We start from the raw sequence: 23,250 nt of genomic DNA, 5'->3' as shown, positions 1-23,250 counted from the left end.
TACGCACATTAATATCAGTGCCATGGCTGGGAGGCGAGGATTCCGTAAGGGTGGCAAAGGTGGAAGAGCCACAAGTGGTGGCCGTGGTGGATCCGGTAGGGGACGTGGTCGTAACTTGCAGGGTGAGCCTGTCCCCCCATGTGTGGAGGACCAGTCAAGGGCACCCATCATCCCCCCCTCCCCCCCTCCCCCCCTCCCGTTGAGGCTGAAGTGGCTGACACCATCCATGCTCAGCCCTTGTTGGACCAGCCCATTGTGGCACCAGACCTGGCTGACTCCATGGCTGACTTCCAGGTCAGCAGGGCTACGACACGTGCGCTGGTGCACGTTGATGCCATCATGCCACGTGGATCTGGGGCAGCAAGGTCATCTGCTGCACCAAGGAGGCAGGGCGGAGTGGCTGCAGGGGCAGCTGCGGCTCCATCCACCCCAGCCCTCACACACCCAGCCAGGACAGTGTCGGTCCTAGTCCATGCTGCTGACATTCCCCCTGACACCATCACACTAGAGCCAATGCCTGCACCAACTCCCATGCTGAGTGTGCAATCCCACACTCCTGATACAGAGTCCACCAGGGCTCCTGCCCCTAGTGTCCAGAGCGGCGCAGGACACTCAGGATCACCACCACCTTCCAAGCGGAAGAGGAAGAGTGCTCGTCCGGCACAGGCTGATGCCCCAGACACGGCTACACAGTCCGGCCCGTCCAGGAAGCCCAGCTTCACGGATGACGAACTGAATGCACTTGTCGAGTATGTGTCCGGACATGACAACGAGATGGTCATTGTTGCAGGATCCAAGACCACACCTGCACAACGCCAGGCACACTGGCAGACCGTTGCGGACATCGTAAGTGCCCTTGGAATCGTGAGGCGCACAGCCAATGATTGCTATAAGCGCTGGAATGACCTAAAGCGCAGGGCAAAGAGTAAGCTGGCCTCAAGTCATGCCGCAACTCTAGTGACTGGAGGTGGGTCTCCAGTAGTAGACATGGAACTCACTCCACATGAGTCAGTCGCTGGGACCTACGTCACGGAGGAACAGATCCAAGGCGTGGGAGATCTGGCTGATTACGAGGCATTGTCCGGTGAGTGCACATGCATGTGTGTGTGTGAGGGCTTCTGTTTGGGTGCCAGGTGAGAGTGTGTGCGCCTCAGTCGTATGGGTCAGCCATGTGCTTCATGCAATACTTCCTGCGCAGCTGCATTTGGCCATAGCAGTATCCCTTCTGCTAACAGTAGACATCTAGCACAACTGCACGCCAGTTGCCCTTGAAGTGTCACCTTGACACAACATATTTGCTTATTTTTCACTGTTCATTCAGTCAGTTTGTTTGCATTTCACCACTTTCACTAGGCATGTCGCTGTCCACTAGTCACATGTCTGACATGGGTATGGTAAAGTGGAGTGACTTTGTTACCTGGATATCATTTGTACACACATGTCCCTGTGCAATTTGACCATTTCAGACTGGCAGCTCCAGGTGAAAAATCTGACCTGTTAGAATCAGAAAAGCTATTACATGCGGGAACTGGACTGAATGAATAGGTGCTGCCCTCCTCTCCATCTTCACTCAATAGCAATGGTACATGCCATCTGTGTGATGGCATGTGTGTTTCACCTGCCAATCACAGGCCAATGTGTGATGCCACTGCCAGGCAGCATGCAGAAAATTTGTTCATCTTCCATCTTGGTGTCATCAGTGTGTGCCATTTGCCTGCACTTCATACGCAGTGAGGGTGCATGCATGGGAGGGTTTTAGTCATGTGGGACATGTGTCAATCAAGTACTGGTTCTCTTGCTTCTCAGCCCTCAATGTGTGCCATGGTGCTAATGCCTGTTTCCATTACTTTGTTTTCATGTCTTTGCAGGGGAAGACGCACCTGATACTGCTGGGGTTGTGGAGATGGTGCAGACCCAGGAGGTGTCCCAGGGCCGACCAACCACCAGTGAGGGACGTGGTGTGGTGGTGGGGGAGAACCCACAAGTGCTGCAGGTCGTGCTCTCAAGGGGTGTCTCTGGCTGCACCTCCCCCGAGCTGTACTCAGGTGTTGATTCGGATGAGACCTACGTGCCGTCGCTGGTGAGTGTTCCAGGGAGGGATTCTGTTCTGTCTCACCCACCTGCACCAGGGTCAGTACCCTCCATGGGGATGTCAGTGTTGGCAGCTACGCCTTCGGTGGTTACGGATGCAGGGTCACACTCCGCGACATCTGATCCTGTTCCTGGGCCAGCAGATCAGAGGGGGAATGCAGTCCTGCAGCCTCAGGCAGTGCCGGCACAGCAAGGCGCAGTTCGCCTTGCCCCAGACAGGTGTGGTGCCCGCCGACGTGGTGGCCGTACGCCACCCGGCAATACCGCATGGGAGCAATCCATTTACGGTATGGCTACCCAACAGGCTGCATCATCCGAGATGATGGCTCAGGCCATGGATAGGGTGGCCACTTCCATTGTCCCCCCAGAAAGGCTGATGGAGCGACTAGAGCAGGCAACCGACTCCATCTGCCAGTCACACAGGGAGGACATGTTGGGGTCCAACAGGGACAGGCGGGCGGCACTGGCGACTCTGCAGGAGGCCATCTCCATTGAGTCCCAGGGCCACAGGGAAGCCCTGAGGCAGGAGCTCCTACACCTCAGGACGACTCTTGTTGAGCTTGAGGCTTCAACACACCAAAGGACAGAACAGCAGCTGGAGCGTCTCACCGGTACGCTCTCAGCTGAGATGCAGGCAACGAGGGCGGAGGTCCGGGCATCCCGTGAGTTGTTGCATGGGGACCTCCGCACACTCATCCTCCAGAACCAGACCTACCACACCCGCATGCTTGCAGCCATGGAGGAGCAGACTAGGGCCTTGCGTGGGCTGCCTCCCATAGTGCAACCACCTCCGGATGCAGCTGCACAGGGTGATAATAGCGACAGCAGTGATACTCCCACAATAGGGTAGCCGTGTGGGCCATGAGCCCATGGAGGTGTTTTATCTTCCCAGGATCCACGCAGGTGGGTTCTGGTGTGCATCCTGTCCTCGGACCTCCTGGGTGGCCTCCCCAACCCCCCCGGGCCCATCAATGGCCATTTTTGATTGTTTCTTATTTTTATTTTTATTTTTATTTCTTTTATTCCCAATTTTTTTGGGACGATCTGTTGGCTCCGATCTGTTGGCTCCGATCTGTTGGCTCCGATCTGTTGGCTCCGATCTGTTGGCTCCGATGTGTTGGCTTCGATGTGTTGGCTTCCGTGGTTCCTGTGGGCATACGCTGCATTGTGGCTGGGCACATGCAGGCTTGTAATGTATTTGGTTCAGATGCTTGGGTTTGAGTCACACACACCCCTCCTGCTTCCCGTTTCCATGGGCTTGCAAAGGGTGTGCCCAAGTGACAGTGAATTACACAGTGACGTTGGACTCCCATGAGCTGTGTGGCCAGTCTGTAGTCAATACTGTGTATACATTCATAGTGCATATTGCTGTTGTGTTGTACACTGCATGTTGCATTGATGTGTAACTCTTCTTCTGTGTCTACCTCCCAATTTGCAGGTCCCTTCCTCAAGTCCACACAAGGACCTCTAGTCTGGCGATGGGGACCATGTTGGCAGCAGTGCACCTACAACTCTACATGGCGCCAACACTGCACAGTTGGTAGTGGTGGGAGTGCAGGCATTTCCAGGTGGTGAGACTACTAATATGTGACATTTTTGATGTCATGTTAATGGTACTACGTGCTCAAGTATGTTGTTGGTCCGGCATTGCTGTGAGCATTTCAGGTGTTGCAGGTTTCTAATAGTGCCACTGTACATAGTGAGAGTGATGTCATGTTGTAGGGATTACTTTGTTTACCTCCAATTAGCATGACATGGCACGGTGTGTCGTGTGGCAGTGCTGGGGTTGGGTTGGCTGACATGGCACTGTCCTCTTGTTGCATTTTGCAAGTGGGTATTCATTTTAGCTGCTTCAATGTGTAACTTCACAAAACTGCATTGGTGGTGTCTGTGTGGGTAGGGATGCACACATTGTGACACTTCCAGGTGAACAATCTCAGGCTGACATGGAATTCCCGGTTCATTCTCCACACATTCAGGATCAGTGTCAGGTTGAGTCATCATTGATTGTCAGATGGAATGTGCCAGGGCAGTGTGCACTCCACAGGGGTGTGATTTCTATGTGAAGTAATTAGCCACTAGCTGTGTACGGGCTGCCTCCCCCGGTGCCCTTTCCCCTCCCATGCGCAGCGGCTGTGCATGTGGTTGGGGATGTGGGGCCACCACCATGTCCACGGCCAGGCCCCGGCGTGTTGCAACGTTGTGCAGGACACATGCTGCCACTATGATCCTGCACACTACTGGGGGAGCGTATAACAGCTGCCCGCCAGAACGGTCAAGGGAGCGAAAGCGTGACTTCAGCACTCCGAATGTGCGCTCCACTATGCCCCTGGTTGTAATGTGGGCTGTGTTAAATCTTACCTGGGGTGGCGTGGTGGGGTTCCGAATTGGCGTCATCATGTGGGGGCTGAGAGGGTAGGCACTGTCCCCTGTGGAGGTGGGGATTGGTATCATTGGTGAGGTTGTGACCTTGCTCAGTATCCAACATGCATGCATGTGCAGTGGCATACATACTCACCAAGCAGCCATGTATCGCCATGCCGCCCAGCTTCTAGGTCCCGGCTTAGGGTGGACATTCAGTAAATGAAGCTGTCGTGGGTGGAGCCGGGATAGTTTGCATATACTGAGGTGATGATTCCCTTGGCATTACATGCTACCTGCACGTTGATGGAATGCCAGTGCTTGCGGTTCCTATAGATGTGCTCAGATGCCCTGGGGGGACGTAGAGCCACATGGGTGCAGTCGATGGCACCTAGCACTTTGGGGAATCGTGCCACTGCATAAAAATCCAGGGCGGCAGCATGCCTTTCTGCAGGTGTTCTGGGCAGGTATATGTGCCTGCGGACTGATGGGCGTGCAGTCATGATGTTCAAGACCTGGTGTAGGCAGCGTGACTGGGTGGCCTGTGACACCCCACCCACTATGGCACTTGTCCGCTGAAATGATCCAGTGGCTAAGAAGTGCAGTACATTGAGGACCTTCTCCAGGGGGCTGAGTGCTTGGGAGCACAGGGTGGGTGATGTGAGGTCATCCTCCCACTCACTCACCAGGTCCAGTATGATGTGTGGTGGAAACCTGTACCTCCCATACACCTGGTCATCAGGCATCCCGAAAAGGCTGGTTCTGGGTGTGAATATTCTGGCCCTGACTATCCTCCTCCTCCTCCTTTGGTAGCCCACTGCCACTGCTGCTAGGAACGGTATGTTCATCCTGGCGTCTGAGCTTGTTATTGTTAAAGTCCGCAATTTATGCTTAGCGCGTGTTCTAGGCGAGCGTGTGACCCGCGCACCCCTGGAATCCAGTTCCCAGTCCAATAGCGTGTGGAAATTCACACGCACCACGGGATACAGCGTGTGACCCGCGCACCCCTGGAATCCAGTTCCCAGTCCAATAGCGTGTGGAAATTCACACGCACCACGGGATACAGCGTGTGACCCGCGCACCCCTGGAATCCAGTTCCCAGTCCAATAGCGTGTGGAAATTCACACGCACCACGGGATACAGCGTGTGACCCGCGCACCCCTGGAATCCAGTTCCCAGTCCAATAGCGTGTGGAAATTCACACGCACCACGTGATACAGGTTCGCTGACGTACTTGCGTGTGTAAGTGGCCGCGCACCCATTAAATACACGTACATAGGCCAATCGCGTGTACGCGCACTTTTGTCCAATTACACGCGATGACACTCTGACGTGCAGTATCTCCACGTGTGCCCCGTCATCACGTGCTGAGTGGGGAACACCCGTGTGGGTCACGTCACAGACGCGCTTACGCGCTGAGGGACTCTGGTCCAATAGAATCGCGTATGCGTGCTGACGCGCTTACGCGCTAAGGGCCTTTCCTCGGATTTCACGCTGACGTGCAGGATTTTCACGTGCCAAATCACTCCGTATCAAGCTGGCCACGCGAAAACACACGGAAGCCCACGCTCCTGCCCAGAAGGCCGAGTTACTGCCCCCCAGTGCCCCGAGCAGCCTCCCACGTGCCATCTGCTGCTGCCTGCCTGCCTGCCTGCTGCCACCGTGCCCTGCCATTTGGTGCCTGCACATCAGCCATCTGAAGGGGTCCAGTTGCTGTGTCCACCCCTGCTGGAACTGAAGACTCCCGACTGGTATTACATCGCTCCACAGCCCAGCCCCAGGACCCAGTTGCCCACCCACACCTGCCTCTGGGGTTGCCATGTCGGGCACTTCCACATCTGGCACCAGTGGCAACCCCAGGCCAGAGGGGCAGAGGGGCACCAGCTTCACTGTCACCGAAGTTGGTGTCCCGGTGGAGCATGTCCTGGGGCAGTATGATGCCCTCTTTGGATCGTCCCGCGCCAGCAAGGAAGGACGGCAGAGGATCTGGGCCGACTGTGTGGTTGCCATCAACGCGGAGGGGGTGGCAACCCGCGACGTCCTGAAGATCAAGAAGCGCTGGGAGGACTTGAGGTCCAGGACCCTTGTGAAGGCCCGGCGCCTCGTGGAGGGGGGCCGGGGCCGCATGAGTTCCATCCAGATGAGGGTCCTGGAACGCGTACGCCCAGCGCTCCACGCCCAGATCCTTGAGAGGGAGGCCCGTCTGGAGTTGAGCGGTAAGTGTCCATGCATTACTGTGTGAGACAGGGCATGTTGCGGTGTGCTGGTTCTATGATACTTGCCTGTATGTGTGCCATAGGCCATGTATGCATGTATGTGTGCAGGGACATCATGGTAATGCATGTGCGACCAGTGATGTGTGATGCACATGGTTGTTGCATGTGTTGAAATGCCGCATGGGGAGCCCTATTCAGATTTTGAACATGAGAGCATGCCAGTCTCTGTACCTGGACATGGGTGGGGGTGAGGGATGGGTGCTGATGCCAGGTACATATATGGTAGCCATGTCTGTGTGCCTGACCTGCGTGTCTGTGACTTGTGCATGCCATGGATGCATGACACATGTGTGTGACAATGCAGAGATTCAGTAAAGCAGCCAAATTACCCTTGTAACCGCTGTGTTTGGTGTGTTTGGGGCCAGATGGATGTGACTGAGGTGATGTGTGTGCATGTGATGGGCATGAGGCATGATGCATGTGAGTTACATATCATTGAATGTTTCAAGAGTCCATTGGACATGCATGGAAATGTCCATGGCATGCACCATGCCTGTTACTGTGTGTGTTTTGCCTGGACTGACCCATGTGTTGTGGAGGGACATGATGGAAGTGTACTTTGACAGTGGTGCTCATCTGCTATTGCTTCCTGTCTAGGGGACCATTGTACAGTGCCCTGATGCTTGTGTTCTTTGTCTCCCTCTACGCAGCGGCTAGTGAAGAAGAGGGCGGAGACGGCGCTGTGGAGCAAGGTGGCGGGGATGCCCCCACAGCTGCAGCGGAAGGGGTGGGTGAGCCCCCACAGGGGCCTGCTACGGTGGGAGACGGTGAGGAGCCATCCAGGTTGGTGGTTTGCACAGAGGAGGAGGAGGCCGCCACTGGGGCACACATGGGGCCTGGTGGGGGCATCCCTGCTGGTGCAAGTGGTGCAGTCCAGGGCCAGGGGCAGGAGGCAGCACAGGTCACCGTGGAGGGGCCTGTGCATGTCGCTGTCCCTGACCCTGTGAGTGCACCACCATGCACCAGCAGGGATGCCCCGTCCCAGGCCTGTCCGCAGGTAGAGGGGATGTCCATGTCACCTGACTCCCCTCCACCTGCGGACGGTGGAACCCCTGGCCGTGCGGAGAAGGTCCTGATTGGGGTCGCGATGCGCACGGCTGTGATTCGTGATGCCGTGCGTGCTTCCCGGGAGGAGCACGCACGTCATCACGAAGTGCACCGTGCCGACGTGGCCCAATTGGGATCGGCCATGTTCGGGGGTTTCCTGCATGTGTTGGCCAATGTGGCGGCCCTCTCCTCCTCTGTGCAGGCTATCCACCAGTCGTTCTCCTTGCCGTGTTCCAGCCCAGATGCCACCAGGGCCCCCTGTGGACCTGCCCCGACCAATGCAGCCAGCTCGGTGGGGATCCCATCCCTGCCACAGTCGGGAGTCAGAGATCCAGCAGGGGCGGACACCAGACAAACTGGACCCCAGCAGATGGAGGATGTGACGGCATCATCGGGCAGGGCACGTGCACGACGGCGTCGGTGGTTTCCATCAGCCTGGATGCCGTCGTGCTGGCACAGGCAGTTGCGTCGGAGGCAGCAGCAGGCTCAACGTGGGAGGCATCATGGCTCGGGGCCATCAACATCAGGGGTGCAGGCATCGGCCGGAGGGCAGGAGAACCCTGGAATGGGAGTGGCTTCCGTGTGGGAGAGGTTGTGCCAGCGGATAGGTGCGGAGCGGCAGCGGGCAGAGGAGGAACGGCTCACGATGGTCAGGGCGGAGGACTCCATGCGGAGGGCGCTGAGGCGGGCTGAGTGCCTCGAGGGTCTTCGCAGGGAGTTTGAGCTGGACACTGCGTTATCCCTACGGGACCTCGGGGCCAGGGAACATGCCCGCCTCCAAGCCATTGACCAGGAGTTCGATGATGCCCTGGCCCATGACAACAACCAGTGAGCCGTCCGAATAGCCCGCTGCCTTTGTATATAGTTGTATAGTTAGGGTTAGGTTTCCTTTGTTTTTTTGATTTTTTTTTGGTTGCGATTGGACAATGCACCACTTTTTTGTATATAGTTCACTTTTTAGTTAGTAGTCAGTTAGGTTTAATTTGGTAGGGCTCATGGACCCAGGATGATCTTCTTAATTGGCTTATTTTAATTTTTCAGAATTTTTTCTTGGACATTCATCTTGTTTTGTTTGATTTGCTTTGTGTTTTTTCTTATTTGCTGTTCAATACATATTATTTTTTTAATCTTCAATGTGTCGTATCATCTCATTGCTTTCAGGCATGTCATGTTGGGTGTTTTGTCATTCACTTGCAGCCATTGTGTGTGACAGACATGTGTTAAATTGCATTATTTACATTGGGGGTGTAACATGTAATTGCCTTTGATATGTGGGTGGGTGTGATAGTTGGTTGGGCCTTTTGGCAGGGGAGGATGGGCATTACGGACATGATTGGGGAATGTTGGGACCCAGGTGCAGGGGGGCATGGATTGGACATGGGTGGGGGCCTGCTGGCAGGTCCCACACAGTGCTGGGGGGTGGGGGTGGTGGGAGACATGAGTGGGGGCCTGGTGGAGGGTGCCCCTGGTGGCTGGGGGGTGGGGGTGGTGGTAGACATGAGTGGGGGCCTGGTGGAGGGTGACCCTGCACTGCTGGGGGGTGGGGGTGGTGGGTGACATGAGTGGGGGCCTGGTGGAGGGTGACCCTGGTGGCTGGGGGGTGGGGGTGGGGGTAGACATGAGTGGGGGCCTGGTGGAGGGTGACCCTGCACTGCTGGGGGGTGGGGGTGGTGGGTGACATGAGTGGGGGCCTGGTGGAGGGTGCCCCTGGTGGCTGGGGGGTGGGGGTGGTGGTAGACATGAGTGGGGGCCTGGTGGAGGGTGACCCTGCACTGCTGGGGGGTGGGGGTGGTGGTAGACATGAGTGGGGGCCTGGTGGAGGGTGACCCTGCACTGCTGGGGGGTGGGGGTGGTGGGTGACATGAGTGGGGGCCTGGTGGAGGGTGACCCTGCACTGCTGGGGTGTGGGGGTGGTGGGTGACATGAGTGGGGGCCTGGTGGAGGGTGACCCTGCACTGCTGGGGTGTGGGGGTGGTGGGTGACATGAGTGGGGGCCTGGTGGAGGGTGACCCTGGTGGCTGGGGGGTGGGGGTGGTGGGAGACATGAGTTGGACATGGGTGGGGGCCTGCTGGCAGGTGCCCCACAGTGCTGGGGTGTGGGGGTGGTGGGAGACATGAGTTGGACATGGGTGGGGGCCTGCTGGCAGGTGCCCCACAGTGCTGGGGGGTGGGGGTGGTGGGGGACATGAGTTGGACATGGGTGGGGGCCTGCTGGCAGGTGCCCCACAGTGCTGGGGGGTGGGGGTGGTGGGAGACATGAGTGGGGGCCTGGTGGAGGGTGACCCTGGTGGCTGGGGGGTGGGGGGGGTGGTAGACATGAGTGGGGGCCTGGTGGAGGGTGACCCTGGTGGCTGGGGGGTGGGGGTGGTGGGAGACATGAGTTGGACATGGGTGGGGGCCTGCTGGCAGGTGCCCCACAGTGCTGGGGGGTGGGGGTGGTGGGAGACATGAGTGGAGGCCTGGTGGAGGGTGACCCTGGTGGCTGGGGGGTGGGGGTGGTGGTAGACATGAGTGGGGGCCTGGTGGAGGGTGACCCTGGTGGCTGGGGGGTGGGGGTGGTGGGAGACATGAGTTGGACATGGGTGGGGGCCTGCTGGCAGGTGCCCCACAGTGCTGGGGTGTGGGGGTGGTGGGAGACATGAGTTGGACATGGGTGGGGGCCTGCTGGCAGGTGCCCCACAGTGCTGGGGGGTGGGGGTGGTGGGAGACATGAGTTGGACATGGGTGGGGGCCTGCTGGCAGGTGCCCCACAGTGCTGGGGGGTGGGGGGGGTGGGGGACATGAGTTGGACATGGGTGGGGGCCTGCTGGCAGGTGCCCCACAGTGCTGGGGGGTGGGGGTGGTGGGAGACATGAGTGGGGGCCTGGTGGAGGGTGACCCTGCACTGCTGGGGGGTGGGGGTGGTGGGTGACATGAGTGGGGGCCTGGTGGAGGGTGCCCCTGGTGGCTGGGGGGTGGGGGTGGTGGTAGACATGAGTGGGGGCCTGGTGGAGGGTGACCTGCACTGCTGGGGGGTGGGGGTGGTGGGTGACATGAGTGGGGGCCTGGTGGAGGGTGACCCTGCACTGCTAGGGTGTGGGGGTGGTGGGTGACATGAGTGGGGGCCTGGTGGAGGGTGACCCTGGTGGCTGGGGGGTGGGGGTGGTGGTAGACATGAGTGGGGGCCTGGTGGAGGGTGACCCTGCACTGCTGGGGGGTGGGGGTGGTGGGTGACATGAGTGGGGGCCTGGTGGAGGGTGACCCTGCACTGCTGGGGTGTGGGGGTGGTGGGTGACATGAGTGGGGGCCTGGTGGAGGGTGACCCTGGTGGCTGGGGGGTGGGGGTGGTGGGAGACATGAGTTGGACATGGGTGGGGGCCTGCTGGCAGGTGCCCCACAGTGCTGGGGTGTGGGGGTGGTGGGTGACATGAGTGGGGGCCTGGTGGAGGGTGACCCTGGTGGCTGGGGGGTGGGGGTGTTTGGAGACATGAGTTGGACATGGGTGGGGGCCTGCTGGCAGGTGCCCCACAGTGCTGGGGGGTGGGGGGGCGGGGAACATGAGTTGGACATGGGTGGGGGCCTGCTGGCAGGTGCCCCACAGTGCTGGGGGGTGGGGGTGCAAGGGGACATGAGTTGGTGTTCATTAGTTCAAGGAGACATGTGCCTTTGCTGGGGGGCATGCCCATGGTGGGTGGGCTGCCTGCGGGACATGACCAGGGATGCAGGGTAGTCCCCTGTGGTGTGGGCTGCCTGCAGGGGCCGTGGAGGGTGTACAGGGTACACCTGGGAGGACCCACACTGTCAAATCACATGTGGAACTTCCCGCGCACCCCTGAAATACACGCGCGTGGCTGTTCGCGTGTGGAACTTCCCGCGCACCCCAGGAATACACGCGCCCAGGCTGTTCGCGTGTGGAACTTCCCGCGCACCCCTGAAATACACGTGCCCAGGCTGTTCGCGTGTGGAACTTCCCGCGCACCCCTGAAATACACGCGCCCAGGCTGTTCGCGTGTGGAACTTCCCGCGCACCCCTGAAATACACGCGCCCAGGCTGTTCGCGTGTGGAACTTCCCGCGCACCCCTGAAATACACGCGCCCAGGCTGTTCGCGTGTGGAACTTCCCGCGCACCCCTGGAACTTCCCGCGCACCCCTGGAATACACGCGCCCAGGCGCGCACCCCTGGAATACACGCGCCCAGGCTGTTCGCGTGTGGAACTTCCCGCGCACCCCTGGAATACACGCGCCCAGGCTGTTCGCGGGCACGCACCCCTGGAATACACGCGCCCAGGCTGTTCGCGTGTGGAACTTCCCGCGCACCCCTGAAATACACGCGCCCAGGCTGTTCGCGTGTGGAACTTCCCGCGCACCCCTGGAATACACGCGCCCAGGCTGTTCGCGTGTGGAACTTCCCGCGCACCCCTGGAATACACGCGCCCAGGCTGTTCGCGTGTGGAACTTCCCGCGCACCCCTGGAATACACGCGCCCAGGCTGTTCGCGTGTGGAACTTCCCGCGCACCCCTGGAATACACGCGCCCAGGCTGTTCGCGTGTGGAACTTCCCGCGCACCCCTGAAATACACGCGCCCAGGCTGTTCGCGTGTGGAACTTCCCGCGCACCCCTGGAATACACGCGCCCAGGCTGTTCGCGTGTGGAACTTCCCGCGCACCCCTGAAATACACGCGCCCAGGCTGTTCGCGTGTGGAACTTCCCCCGCACCCCTGAAATACACGCGCCCAGGCTGTTCGCGTGTGGAACTTCCCGCGCACCCCTGAAATACACGCGCCCAGGCTGTTCGCGTGTGGAACTTCCCGCGCACCCCTGAAATACACGCGCCCAGGCTGTTCGCGTGTGGAACTTCACGCGCACCCCCGTAGCCCGCTCCCCCAGACCCGATCGCGTGTGAAACTTCACGCGAACCCCTGTGATGCACGTACCCTGCTGAAATCGCGTGTTAGACTTCCCGCGCACCCCGGTATACACGCACACGTATTTTTTGTCAGCGGGTGTCCGTGTTTGTGGGTACCCCTTTGCACGTCTTTTTCCTGGAGGGCCACAGTATGGGACATTCATCATGGCAGTATATAGGTGCGATTTGTTGGTGCACCTTTTGGCGCACATTTCTTACAGCCGCAGAGACGCTACCGCCTGCTTTCTTGTGGCGGTCGTGTTTGTGCCTGTGCGCTGGTTTGAGCGTGCGCTTTTTTCCCCTATTCTATTCCATGAATACGTGTTGTAGGCGAGCGTGTGGGCGTTCCGCGCACTTGTGCCCTGTACTTCCCCCGTGACGCCCACGTTTTGGCAAGTTGTTCCCCATTCCGAGTGTTACGCCCGTGTTCCGCCTACTTTTGTTGCGTGCGCCGCGCTATGTGCGATTTTCGCTGTGGCCTGTGCGATTTTCCTAGTGACCTGGCGCACGCTGTTAGATGGCCTGTGCGCCAACGTGCGCCGCGCACTTTTTATCGCACATCCGCTGGTTTTCTCGCGCACGGCCTTCCATGAATCGACGTGCGCTGCTTTTCGTGCGATTTTCGCAATTGCACTGCGATTTTCGCTATTCCACTGCGATTCGCACGTTTTTGCCCACTTGCGCCGCGCTAATTATTCCATGAATCGGCCTCTTAATGTATTATACCTATACTGCTTTAGTGTTTTGCAGCTGAAGTACTTATTTTATATGTACGCCTATAATAAAAAGCATGTATATGTTTAGAATATCTGCATAGTGTATTCTCCTCTGGTGTCTATTTGGGACAAATTGTACCTACCTACCAGCCTGCTGCCTTGCCCCAAGAGAAGCCATGATTGCTCTACCATTGATACCCCATAGAGGGATTTTGGTCTGTGTTTTGGTTGGAACCTTGTGTACCCTTAGGATAGATGATTTCATACCCATCACCATAGGGTGTGGAAAAATCTCCCTAAGAGGGAATAAGGGGGCGTGTCTTGGGAGCCATGGGATAAATCGTATCCCGACATGTCTCCTGCTGATCCTTCAACATCCTGCTGCATAAGTACGCCAATAATGGAGTATCAGTGAAGCAACACAACACTATCGGTGCATGAATATGCTGGGAATATGAAGATTGAACTTTCGGGGAGATCCGAGGCTTAGAAACATCACTGCAGCAAATGAGACTTGCAGAGGAATCCCGATTTGAATGAGAGAAAATGGCGTCCGCTCCGAGACAAAGGACGAGGCTGTAAGGCAGAAAAGCGGAGGAGCTGCATCGGACGAGTACAGCTGTCGACTTCCAACGCGAAAGGAGCGCTGTCGGACGTGGGCACAATCTCAACGGACCAGGAATACAGTACATCATTGGGGTAAGGTGAATGGTTGGCCTCCCCGCTCCCCCACTGTTGGATGGGGAAGAAAACAGAATGGAGCTTCCTATCCCGTGAGCGAACACACAGATAAAAGTCCTGCGGCTGCCAGCTTTAGAAGTTCAAAAGAAATAAGACAGCCCATTACGATATGTGACACAGCTAAGGCACACAAGGTGGGGGCAAGGCACACCCTGCAGACATATCACAGTGGCACGGGTCGCCACTCAGTTCGGTGCGCACTATTGTGCTTGGACGTGGAGGTTCATAGCGGCCTCTGCTGAACAGCTGATATGGGTGAGGCATTTGTGTAAACACGACATAGCTTTATTGGACATAAAGAGCAGCGCGGACTCAGAAGCTGCTACAGTAACTTGTGGAATAAAGAAGTGCCTGCGGTCAACAAAGGAATACTGATAAGCAGTGGATGAGTGCACGACTGGAAGAGAGGAGCGAAAAGCAGTGCCAGCGAGAGCCCCCAAGCTGCAGGGAGCCACGGGAGACGGCCGCGGGCTGTCTGCCCATTGCGAAGATTGGAGCCCCTGGGCCATGCAGGGCACGTGGCCCGGAGCCCCCCCCTTTGTTTTTTCCCCCTTTGGTGCATGCGAGCGGAGAGCCCCCAGCGGAGGAGTGGCCGAGTGGGCAAATCCTGGAGGGGCTGGGGGGGCATGACAGACTAAGAGTGAGAATAAAAGAAGCAGCGGGACCAGCGCCCCCAGCAAGACACAAGAGGCAGACATGAGCTACCACCAAGAAGCTCTGTGTCAATGAATGCACACCCAGTCCCATTGTAGCATCACACGGGGAAACTGGGGACACGCTAATGCCTGTGAGCCAGGCCAAAACAATAACACTGAGCACGGGCATACAGGGATTAACACACCCTGCAGTCCGTCTGCACCAGGAGGCTGAACAGCAACAAGTGCTGGAGGGGACTACAGGCGGCTGCAACCCGGTTGTTGGCGGAGGCCCGGTGGGGGCGCAGCCTGGGCTATCCGGGTAAAGACCACCAGAATGGAAAAGCCCACCTCAGAAATCAAGGGTGGAAAAGGCCCGGCCAAGGCATAACGCAGCCCACACGTGGCATCACACCGGGACGCCTCCTGCTGGGGTGCCTCTGGAGCTAATACCGGCCACGGCATGGCGCAGGAGTGCGGGGAGGCGCAGTACAGATTAGGGGGACCCTCATTGGAGGCCGGAGGAAAGGGGAGAAACGGGCTTGACCGGTACAAGGGCGGGTAGAACAAGCCCAGGAAAGACCACCACCCTGAGAGTGAACAATAAACACTGCCCATATATACAAGGCAGAGCCCCAGACAGCGACAGCGAACTACAACACCAGACAAACGGAGCCCGCTCACGCGGCATTACATCAGGCATGGCAACCAAGCTTAACAAGATGAAAGGGAAGCAGCCCATGATGGAGGACTACGCCAAGACCCCGCAACAGATGGACGGTGGTAGAAGCAAGGACAAAATCGCCCAAATGGATGCATCCCCAGTCCAGGGGGACCGACAAATCCTGGAAGCCATTGCAGACCTGAAAGTGGAGTGGGAAACGAAACTGGAAGCTGCCATGACCACACTGAAGGTGGTGCTTGAAACCAAAATAGACGCAGTGCAAATAGACTTAAACCTTCTAAAACAAGATGTGCGGGCGATAGCGGACCGCACAGGAGAGCTGAAATAAGAGGTGGGGGCCAACACAGCGGCTTGTGCCTCACACGCCTCAGAGATCCACACGCTGCGTCAACAGGTGGGCAACCTGGAGAGTAGAGCTGAGGAAGCCGAAGGACGGGCGCAAAGGAACAATGTATGCATAGTTAGCCTGTCTGAAGGAGAGGAGGGAGCGAACCCTACAGAGTACATGGAAACCATGTTGCTGCAAGAGATAGAAGGGGGTACACTTACCCAGGGATTTGCAGTTGAAAGGGCGCACAGAGCCCTAGCAAGGAGGCCCCTGCCGGGAGCCCCCCGAGACATATCATATTTAAGATCTTCAACTATCGGGACAGGGAAAGAATCCTGGACTACTTTTGCAAAGGAAGGACTATCCAGAGGGCGTCTTCCACAATCACAGCGTACCCGGATTACACACTCCAGGTGCAACAACGACGGCTCCATTTTGGAGCAGTTAAAAGAAGGCTAAGGGAGTCGGGCCACAGATATATGCTGATGTACCCGGCGAGATTGAAGATATTCCACAAGAACAGAACATTATTTTTTGACACCCCGGAGGAGGCATCGGATTGGCTTGACATGCAAAATAGCCCGGAAGAGAGAGAGGCCCGGAAGGAAAACGAAGCGAAGAAATGATGCTGAGACCCTGCAGATTGAGGTGCCATATATTGCTGTCGAAATTTGCTATACGGGAAGTAGGCAAATATATAGGGAGACACATATAGGGAGACACAGAGCACCTGACCACATACCCCCATAGTTAGGATTGTTGAGTTACCAGTAGTGTGGTAACTTCCTGCTGGGAATCCGGTACTGGCATAGCGGGATGGGACCAAATGCGGGATCGCCTGAGATCCAGGGATGGAGCTGGGCAACAGTTGCGGTTGGGGTCGGAAGGAGGAGGGGAGGGAGTTGGGGAGCTTGTAGGGATAGAGGTTAGTGAACGAGCAAGTACCCACGCGCCTCTGCGCGAAACTCATGTTAGGCACTCTTTGGATAATGGTGGTGGAAGAGGAGGGGGGAGGAGGGATTGGAAGGGAGATAGGTGATCTTAGAATAATTACCTGGAATGTCAGGGGGCTCAACACTTACCTGAAGAGAAATAAAGTGATGATGTACCTGAGGAGACAAAAGATTGACATAGCCCTGCTGCAAGAAACTCACCTCACCAAGGAGAAACAGGAAGTGATGGGGAAGAAGTGGAAAGGTATTACCATAGGTGCTACATACTCGGCATATGCTGGGGGGTAATTATTTGGGTGGCACTGCAAGTGCCTTTTCAGATTCTACAGACCATGGTGGAACCAGATGGAAGGATCGTGGCGCTTAGAGGGCTCCTGGAGAACAGGGAACTGAGCATCATAAACACGTATGCCCCCAACCAAGACACAGTAACTCACTACAAAACATTATATGGGAAGATTGGCCACCTCACAGGTGGGGAGATTATACGGGGGGAGATTTCAATTGTACGCTAGACCCTAAATTAGACAGATTGGACACGAAAGTAGACAAACCCACTCCCGCATCAAGAGTATTACAGGCCCTGTTGAGAGATTTTGGGCTCGCTGATATTTGGAGGAGACACACCCGGAAGCTAGACACTATTCACACTATGCCACACCACATGATTTGTAGACAAGGCTGGACTATGTGTTTGCCACCCCCGGCGTGGCGGGAGGGGTGGCGTGTCAGAATACAAAGCCAGGGTTCTATCGGACCACTCTCCATTGGTCCTGGAGTGGCGTCACCAGCCCCCCAGGACCAGAATCCCAATATAGAGTGGAGGCACTGAGAGACACCACATTTAGAGAGGATTTACGGGATGAGATAATAAGTTACTTCGAGCATAATATGGGAAGTGTGGAATCGGAAGGTACCCTATGGGAGGCCTTTAAAGTGGTAGCAAGGGGAGTGGCCATATCAAAATCTAAGGGACTTCAGGGGGATATCGTGCGGGAGCTGCGGGTTATAGAAAGGGTGCTGGAAGCAATAATGGATGAGGAGGGAACCTCGCAAGACAAGGCGGAAAGGGCAAGCCACTTGCAATTGGCTGGTGGGGAGCTATGGGAGAGACTAAGCAACCTGAACTACAAGAAATATGTTGAACAACAACACACAGGGGGAAATAAACCAGGGAGGCTGTTGGCATGGTTGTGTAAAAATGAGACACCGAGACCCGCAATCAGAGAGATAGTGGGGGAGGCGAGTCAGATCTGGAACACTCAGGAAATGGTGAACGAGAGCTTCTTTAGATACTACAAACACCTCTATGCAGATATGGGGGAGGATATGGAGAAGGAGATGCAGGAGACCCTGGAAGACATAGGATTGCCCAAATTAAGTGCAGAGGATAGGGAAAGCCTATAATCCCTCATTGCACTAGAGGAATTAGAAGCAGTGGCGATGCATTTACCCACATGCAAAGCCCCAGGCACGGATGGGCTCCCCAGTGAATTTTATAAGACATACAGGCAAGAGGTGCTACCTCCGCTGCTAGCTATGTTGAAAGAGGCATACAAGAAGGGGTGGCTGCCGGAATCCCTGCGGGAGGCAGTCATTTTTCCCCTTCTTAAACCAGATAAGCACAGCACGGAGTGTGGTTCGTACAAACTACTATCCATGCTGAACCAAAATAGCAAAATCCTTATGTTAGTACTCGCCAATAGGCTCAAACCGATGATAAGCAAACTAATACACCCCGACCAAACGGGATATGTCCCAGGCAGGAGTATATCTGAAAGCCATAGGAGACTCCACCATATCATAGAGCGAACAGAGGGGGATCTCAATGAAATAGCGGTGGTGTCGTTAAATGCAGTCAAGGCCTTTGACTCGGTACGATGGCCGTGGCTGATGGCGGCACTGAAGGAATACGAGATGGGACCTGGGTACCTACGGTGGGCGAGAATGCTGTATAGCTCCCCTACAGCCAGAGTAAAAACAGACGCGATCATCTCGGAGAGGTGGCAACTGGGTAGGGGCATGAGGCAGGGCTGTCCGTGGTCTCCGATGCTGTACATCCTCGCACTAGAGCCACTTGCAATCTATTTAAGACAGCAATACGGTGAGGCTGGGGTGCACACCAGAGGGAGCTGGCACTTGATATCACTGTATGCAGATGACATGCTCCTATACCTGCGCTACCCGGAGGAAAACTTGCAATATATCCTAGAAGTAATGGAGCGCTACGCGGCCCTGTCCTGGGATAACGGTTAACCCCAGAAAATCGAGCATGTTCCCTCTGGGCAGATACAAAGGCATACCACAGGTAAACTTACCCACCTTACAGATAGCTTGGCAGACCAAAACGTTCAGATACCTGGGGATCAACATCTACCACACAGTGAAGGCAGAATATAGGCATAATACAGAGAGAGCAGTGGAGGGGGTTAAGAAGAGCATGGAGTTCTGGGCAAAGCTCCCCTTGGCCATAGTGGGGAGGGCAGCCTTGCTGAAAATGGTGGTCCTGCCTAGGCTGTTGCATTTTTTCACCAATATCCCATACATGGTACCCAGGTGCTTCTTCACCAAGGTACACAGTCTATACAGAGGTTTCCTGAGGCATAACATGAGAAACAGAGTAGCTCTAAGGAAGTTACAGAACGCGTATGATAGAGGGGGGATAAACTTGCCAAACTTCGAGATTTATCACCTGGCGGTGCAACTACAGTATGTAGCCAGATGGCTGGTGGAAGGCGAAACAGCAGAATCCAGGCTGCTGACAGACGAGAGCACCCCATACTTCCTGCGGGAACTAATATGGCTACCCAAGTCGGAAATGAAGAGCAGGCCGAGATTGTTAAAATTGGGCTGGCACAAGGCGTGTCAGACCATGGGAGGTCCAACCCCGTGCTCCCCGCAAGTGCCACTCGTGGCGCTCTGTGGAGCAGATGATCAGTTACGAAAAGCGATCTGGAAATATTGGGAGCCGGTGGGCTTGGCTACCCAGGGGGATATCTGGCGGGAAGGGGAAGCCATGGACATATAGAAGAATAGTTAAAAGGGTGAAGGAAGAGTGGTCCGAGATAATGCTGGCAGAGCCGCCTGATACTGCTATAGAAACAATGTATGACATTGCGGAGGGAGGTCATGAAGTATCCAGGATATACGAATTAACAATGTCAGGGGTGGGGAAAGAGCCACCCAAGTTGCGGCGGGACTGGGAGGAGGAAACTGGGAGAGGCCATGCAAAATGGGCAATGGGAGAGGGCCCAGAGGTATCATAGAAAGTGTCCAGAAATGCCAGACTACAACAAATCCAACTATACGTCACCCACAGAGCTTATATGACCCCCCAAATGATAGGAAAATTTGGAAACGTAGAGATACAAAAATGCCCCAAGTGTGGAGAAGAAGATACTGGGATGATCCATATGTTCTGGGCATGCCCAGAGGTTGGGAAGTTTTGGGGGGAAATTAAAAACAATCTAGTCGAAAAGGGAATCAAATTAGAGGTGTAATCCATATGGGAATGCATGCTGAGGGGATTCACCAGACCACGAAACCTGAAACATGTTTGTAAACTCCAAGACTTAGCCTACATCCTGGGTAAGAGAAGAATAGCCATGGGCTGGAAGGCCGCCCACAGACCCAGACTAGAGCTGTGGTGGAAGGACCTCCTAAAATGGCCAGACGGTATGAGGCGGCACACAGGGGAGAGGGTGAGGAAGTGGGACCTTTGATGGAATGGAGACAAATGATAGCCTCATTGCACGGGTGCACCCCCAGTGACCCGAGTGATGATGACTTGCCCGAGAACCAGGATGAGAATTAACCCGGAGCAATTGAAGCCAGAGGCATAGAAGGCAGTGCTCGAGTTTAAGGGGAAGGGAGGGGGGAAGACATTAGGTGACAAACATGCAAGGTATATTGTTACACTTGTAACCGATAATGGGTGTGTGAGTTGTCTTTTTTGTTTCTTTTGTTTGTTGTAAAACTAATACAATACATTAAAAAAAAAATAATTAAGAAATCGAGGAAGATAACACAAAATAAAAAGAGGGAATAGCATGATAATGTATTTACTTTCTGTCCTGAGCAACTAGATTGGTTCTGCCATTACCAGGTTATACTATATGGTTCAGGTAGCTCTAGGCCCAGTGGTGAATGACATTCGAGACAAGCAAGGCCAAACAAGGTTGTGGTATATGTCACCTCCCTCTTGATGCTCCTTCTATTGGTCCTCTGTGGCAGAAACATTACTGGAGCTGTGGAGACCCAGGTGGCCCAGGCAGCATGCATGGTATGGAGGATTGGGCGTCCTGCATGACTGTCTACGGCCACTACTTCAGTGAATACCTGTGCCGAGCGGTCCCCATTCCTCAGACTGATTTTCCAGTGTAGCAGTGACAACATTTCCTTTCGGAGATTGGGCACGGGGAGGCCCACCAGGCACAATCTGAGCTCTGAGGGGAATTAGGCTCCTGTGTCCGTCTAGTGGTGTGTGAGGACTCTAGGCAGGTAAGATGATTGGTCCCCCAGAGGGGCGATCTGCAAAACTACAGTGGTGCTCGGGGAGTGACTCCTATTGCTGCATGGAGTTTTTCTGCCATTGCCCAAAAGATCAGCCAGCATGGAAGAAACGGTGATGTAGCCTTTGTGTTCAATCCAGGATATGGACTCATTCTGCCAACAAAGCGTGTTAACTACCAAAAGTAGTTTAGATCAATGTCCCAGAATGGAAACTCCTTTCTCCAACTGTCAGTTTTCCGAGTTCTTTCTGTGAAGTTGTCCTCACTGTCCACAGAAAGCGCAGCTGTTTCCCAAGAAGTGTTTTCCTTTATCCACCCTGGAAATTGGGACTCGATACCACAGCACATGGGAGTTGCATTGCCAGGGACTTTCTCAGTTCTCTCTAGGATACTGGACTGGCTATGCCAGTACGTATTACTGGCCTATAATGAGAGCTCTAGGCCGTTAGCCCTTGGAATGGGGGATTAACGCCATTAGCACCCTGGGTTACCAAAGCGGTAACCTGGGGTGCTAAGACAAAGTATATTCCTTCATTCAATGGGAAGCTGTGCGCGGTCCATTGAATGAGGGAAAATACTTTACCAAGATGGCCACAGTGGTTATAGAAGGCAGGGCTCCCTATGGAGTCTCTCTTCTATGATCATGATGGACGGAAAAGGTAAGCTGCTGCAGCCACCTCAACAGTCCGTTAAGTGGGGGGGGGTTGATATTTAAAAAAATTAAATTAAAAAGTTACAGGAGGGAGGGTGGAGAAAAGGTGGTGGCACGTGGTGGGGAGGCACCCTGCAGGTTCTGCGAGAACGCGGGCTGATATTACAGGTTTCAGCCCACGATCCACGGCACCTGACTGGTTGTGCCCCCCACCCCGAGTGCTAATTAGAATTATGCCTCTTATCTCGCATGACAAACTCTCCTGCCTGGCACTTGTGGTGAAGTGTGGGTTGACCATGGGAGCTTGGTACCTCAACCTGCTAAGTGATGCAGGTCTTGGGGTCGTATAGGGAGGATCCCTTGGGCCACCCGACTAAACAAATAGCGGAGGAATGTCACTGGGACAGAACCTATAATGTTCGCTCTAGAAGAGACCATTGTGCCACCAAGCATAGGTGCTGAGTTTGTTACACTCCCATGGTTAGATGCCCACATCATAATGTACCTATTGTATGTATTTATTTACTTAGATACAAAAGAACGTACAATGGATAAGAAATCATATTTGATGGGAAGCAGTGAGCTTCATACAACGGGATAAGTTCAAGTGACATTCTGACCAGGTTGTGGAGGGGAGTAAATGAAAAGTCACAGGGGACAATACATGGGTGGACATATTGCACGGAATTACAAGATAAAGAAGGCATATAAGACTCGGAGAACCAAGGATGTTATTACTGCAGTGATGCAGAGAGCCCGGAGGACAATGGGAGAGAGTGAGGACAAACACGTGCGAGCCTTGGAGCACATAGGAATTTTGACTTATTAGGAGCCGGTAGCAGTGAGAAGAGAGGGGATAAGTCTCAAAGCATTTGGCTTCAGTGAAGCCAATAAGTCCCATACATGGATACAATGCAGATCCAAGATGGTAGCCAGCCTAAAAAAAGGACTTGGCTGTGAATATGAGGCAGGTGAGGAGGAGAGTCCAGAGCCACAGTGATGCACGGTGCACACCCATGTCCAACAATCCAGTGTCAAGAGTAAAATTCACACACATTTGGGGAAAATAGTTGGAAGAGTCCGCGGTGCAGGGTCATTGCTTTATAAAAGGAGCCAGCAGAAAGGTATTTCGATGTCTCGGTGAAGCTAAAGAGGGAGTCACATGAGCAGGGCAGGAAGTGAAGGATTGGTGTGCGGGGTGGGCGGAAGAGGAGGGGACAGGATGTGAAAAGGCAGTTGGCGTTGGGATGTACTACAATAAAGACGTTTACATTCCTGCTCTTTGTCCTCTCCACCTTTCAGCTTGGAGGAGCTATGCGGGGAAGGGATAGCACACTGGTGACGAGGCGGTCAGCCCGCTCATGCCT

Source organism: Ambystoma mexicanum, chromosome 5q (genome assembly GCF_040938575.1).
Source record: "Ambystoma mexicanum isolate Mex_15411 chromosome 5q, UKY_AmexF1_1, whole genome shotgun sequence".
In the NCBI taxonomy this organism is placed as follows: Eukaryota; Metazoa; Chordata; class Amphibia; order Caudata; family Ambystomatidae; genus Ambystoma; species Ambystoma mexicanum.
This window is presented reverse-complemented; position numbering follows the sequence as displayed.